The sequence below is a fragment of the Rattus norvegicus genome, chromosome 17 (genome assembly GCF_036323735.1).
Source record: "Rattus norvegicus strain BN/NHsdMcwi chromosome 17, GRCr8, whole genome shotgun sequence".
Classification (NCBI taxonomy): domain Eukaryota; kingdom Metazoa; phylum Chordata; class Mammalia; order Rodentia; family Muridae; genus Rattus; species Rattus norvegicus.
In genome coordinates, this window is record NC_086035.1 from 25303984 (window position 1) to 25308763 (window position 4780).

The 4780-nt window shown below is 42.2% G+C and overlaps 1 pseudogene; it reads right to left on the bottom strand.

Annotated features, from left to right (window-relative positions):
• Window positions 1-3827: 3827 nt before the first annotated feature.
• On the bottom strand, window positions 3828-4489 carry Ntmt1-ps1 (N-terminal Xaa-Pro-Lys N-methyltransferase 1, pseudogene 1; annotated as a pseudogene).
• Window positions 4490-4780: the final 291 nt, after the last annotated feature.

Consider the following 4780-nt stretch of genomic DNA (forward strand, 5'->3'; position numbering starts at 1 on the left):
ATTTGAGATGACCCAGGCAACTGTTATAAAATAAAACATTCAATTTAGAGGTCTTGCTCCCGATTTCAGAGGATAGTTCATTAACATCATGGTGGTGAGCATGGTAGCATGCAGGCATGGTGCTGAAGCTAAGGGCTATATCAAGATGTGCAGGCTGAGAGAGAGGAGAGAGAGAGAGAGAAAGAGAGAGAGAGAGAGGTGAAGACTTTGGGGTTGGCATGGGTTTGAATATCGCAAAGCTCATCCCTAGTACATAATTCCTCCAACAAGGCCACACCTCCAAATCCTTCCTAATACTGCCACTATCAGGTGAGTAAGCATGCAAGGTTTGAGTCAATGGGGCCCATTCTTTTTCAACTCATCACACTGTCCCTCTTTTGATAATTCAGTATATTCAAAAACTTCTTAGGGCCATGTCATGGCAATTTAAGCTTACTTTTAAATGCCAGAATCTGCATGCAGTTAAATAAGTAAAGTTGAGGCCTCTAAACATTCAGTATGGAAAGTCCCACATAGTCAGACCTGGCCAAAGAACATCAAATTTTAGTCAGTTCAGAGCTGTGTTGATTTGTTCTAGAAAATTTCCTGTCTTTAGATTGCTCCATTATATTCAAACGGACAGTTACCAAAATGTAAAAGGCAAGCACTGGGGTTAGAGAAACCGTTCAGCAGTTTGGAACACTTATTAGTTTCCCCTGGAGTTCAGAACTCAGCACCTACTTTGAGTGGCTCACAACTGCCTATAATCTAACTCTATGAGATCTGACACCCTTTTCTGGCCACTTGGGCACCTTTGCATGTCAACATACTCACACAAACATGAACACATACACTTAAATAAAGATAAAAACAATTCCGTAAAAGGCAAACATTGGTCTACTTCCTGGTTGTTAGCCTTCTTTAAAAGAGAGGTAAGCTTTTCACTCCTTGTTTACAATATGGCAGACTGAATTATACCCATCTGAACACCAACCATGTTGTTATGGGTCTTGTATTAAAAACACTGCCGTAAGAAAAGAAATGCTTATGTCTAAGAATGCCCTCCCACACACACCCCAGTGAGCTTCCATTTTTCCATTCATCAAGCATTCAGAACACAAGCTTGGTTTACAGAAGCCTGTGTCCTAACATAGAATGGCTAAAGCAGAGGCCACAGGAGAAGGAATTCCAACTTGTAAACAAAAATTAAGGTGAGTTTGTTTGTTTGTAACTTGATTATATCCAATTGAAGGATGTCAAGGCAAGTTCATTTGTAGTACCTAAGGCCATCTAGGATACTAGAGCACAGGGAAATTTATTCTAGAAGGTTCTCTGTGTTTCTAATACTAAACTGAGAATTATTTTTAAAGGAAAGAAAGAAAAAGTGAGATTCAAGGAATTGTCAGAGATGAGTTTTAAAAAGTGGAGCTGTATGTCCATTACTGTCAGAGCTATTAGGGACAGAGTAGGACAGAATGGGATACAGGAGCACATCTAAAAGTCATGCCATTTATCTGGCATCGTGGAATCATGAAATGTTAAAGAGTCACATCCCCATCCCTTCCGCATTGCAGGCCGTCCTCAAGACAGCAATAAGGATCATTTCAGTTGCCTACATAAAAAGAAGAGTGTGCCATTCATTTACCAATCAATGAGCCATTTTGCTTGATCCTCCAAGCAATTGAGACGAACCAGACATCATGATTAAACAAAGAGCACCATTCTAAACACCAAGCATGGACCATAATTTTAAATAATAATACCTAACATTTGTGTAGCACTCCAGAGTTCCCCGGTCTCTTTTACAAAGCACTTTTTCATTTATCAATCTCTAAGAGATGAAGAAAGATGTAAGCATGAGACAGGATTAATATCTGCACTGCACTGGGTAAATGAGGGTGGGTTTCTAGAATAATGGAAAGCCTGAACTGCTCTGCATCAGGGGCTGATGAATTGCTTATCTCGGCTTCATTATCCTGATCAGGGGCACTTATGAGAGAAATGAAAAATTGATGAGCACCGTCATAATCAAAGAGAATAAATGTTTCCCTGTTAAAGCGAATGCATAATCTTTCCAAGAATAAAATAACAATATTCATTCATTATTAAATTCTGGTAACACTGACACCAAAGCTCACTTCATCCAGTGAAGGAGAATTAACATTGTAGAAGAAGTATGTTTGGACTTTGTCATTGTCCTCGTCCTCGTCATCATCATCACCATCATCACCAACATCATCATCAGCAGTAGCAGCACCAGCAGCAGCAGTAGCAGCAGCATGTGTGTGTGTGTGTGTGTGTGTGTTTGCATGTGCACATGCACGCACATGTGTGTATCACATACTGTTATAGAATTCCGGACTCAGAAAACATGGTTCCGGGGATCAAACTCAGGCCATCAGAGATGTGCAGTAAATGCTCACAGGACCTGGTGTCGGTCTGTTGGTTGTGCAGGATGCTCTCCCTTTCAGCTTGTTGCAGTCCAGTCTGCTGTGTTTGTTTGTTTGTTTGTTTGTTTTTTCTAATTGGCTCAATATTTTCAGAATCCATCTATGACAACATGATGACTTACCATTTTTTAAAAATAGGCTGGTTGCCCTCTACAACATGAGCACTTCTTCTTAATAGATTGCTTTTCTTTCTTCCCGAGATTCTTTTAGAGCACATGTCAGAAGTATCAGATGCGCAGCGTACAGCCGAAGTTAAAGTATCTTAATACAAAGACTTCTCTGTGGAGTCATGAGCTTTCACCGGAAGACCATCCTATTACTTTAGTGGCCTCCACCCCATCTTGGTCGGTCTCTGCACAAATACGATGTAAGAGATACTTCATTACATAGCTGTCTGCTCTCTAGCTGTTCCTATTCATACTTTCATTAAATTCACAAGATGTAAAGCACAAAGCAATGGAATTTCCCAACTAAGTGCTTTAAAATATGTATTTACAAGATAATTGAGCCAAATCCGTGCTACCACATGGCAACACGAGGTTTTGAAGTAATACTCCACACAGGTAAGAAAAGCCACAAATTGAAAGAGTGTCCATACTTTCACCCCCCAAAGATAACCATCTTCCTCAGTACCGTCCTTGGCTTAGTTTGTTCTGGTCCTGTTTCCATGATCTCGTATTTGTGGGCTGTGTTTATATAAATCTGTCTCTGACTTATGTGTTTCTCATTGTGCTTATTATACCTGTGGGTGGATACTGCTGAATGTCAAAAACTCATCTACCCGGTTACAAGTATTTGGGGACAATGGGCAGTCTCCTGGGAACTCATGCCAAATTACAACCCATCCTGCCAAAAGATGTATTACAAATACTTATACAACTGAACATTCATTGACATAGAAAAATGCCAGTTCTGTCATAAATAAAACATACTTTGGAACATGGTCCCAGTGAGCACCTAGCTTTATTTCTTTCTAAAAGACAGTGAAGAAGGTGTAGAAACGAGTACGCATGGAAGATTGTAACTCAAAGATGTATCTAGTAAGCATCAATTCTAAATTCCTTTTTTTTTGAGAACAGAGTTCACCCCTTTATTAATTGCATGTACCAGTCAAGAAGGAACTCCCAAGAGCTGAAGAAGTGAGCAAACTTCCCCTTGCTGCAGACTGCTGTGGCCTATCACCAAAGAGGATTTGGGACTTTGACCATTCCAATACCATGTGTGTCTTGCCTGGCTGCCCTGGTGAACAGCCGTCCAAACACTTCAGGTCCTTGACAACCAAATGAAGAGTCTTTCTCTCCCCTTAGGCAGCTAGTTCTGGGGCAGCAACTCAGCTTCCCGTTTGCCTTGTGGGGAGTTGCCTGCCAGCTGCTGGGGCTCCCAGATCTACCACTGACCTCATCTCAGGGTGAAGCTGTGGACATGGTAGATCTCATCTGGCAGGTTCTCCTGGAGTTCTCAGCTAGGAGGCTAAGCTCCACCCTTCAGGTGATCCAGAGGATCACCTCCAGGTCACAGCGCACACTGCTGCCCAGATCGTCCAAGATCACACCCTTCTGGGCCATGTTGTCTTTAATGGCAATGTTGCCATTGGGGTGCAGACCCTGCTTTCATGGCGGAGAAACTCAGCCAGGTGCTGATCCATGAGGTGGCCTATCATCTAGATCATGTCATAGGAGTTAGGCTCTGGACTAAAGTCCTGCAGCCCACTGCAAAAGTAGTTCCTCATCTTCTTACCCTCTTCCTCCAGATAGGTCTTGGTCTAGGCCAGAAAGTCCTCTGTCATGTCCACCATGTTCACCACCCTGAAGAGCAGCAGAAGCAGGTGCTTGATGATCCTTCCAATGCCAGCACCACAGCCCAAAGCACAGGACTTCCCTGTCTTGTTCAGTTCTTCCATTAAAAATCTTTGAAGAAACATCCGGGAGCTATTGAGTTCTGATGTTGGAGATGTGGCATAACCTACAAGAATGTGGCCCAGCGTGGGTGGGATCTACTTCCCACTGGGTCTTGATCTTTGGATAATACAGTTTCCTCTCTTCAATCACCTTACTTGTCATGACGTCATCAGCCACAGCTCTGCTCCCATTTCCTCATCGAGATTGTCCCTCCCCACAGGTAACACAGTCCTCTCCAGGTCCAATTCTAAATGCTAATGATCATTTGTTTATGGTCTTGCAGTATGGATACTCTTAAATATCTACAATGTGATCCTAAGCCTAACTATCACAGACTGCATTTGGAAATATAGAAATGTGACATTTTAACCTGCCTCTCAGTCCTAATCTTGGAGAAGGAAGGGGTTCATTTTAAAGGAAGGAATATACCTCTTTCCAGCCTACTGTCTTTCT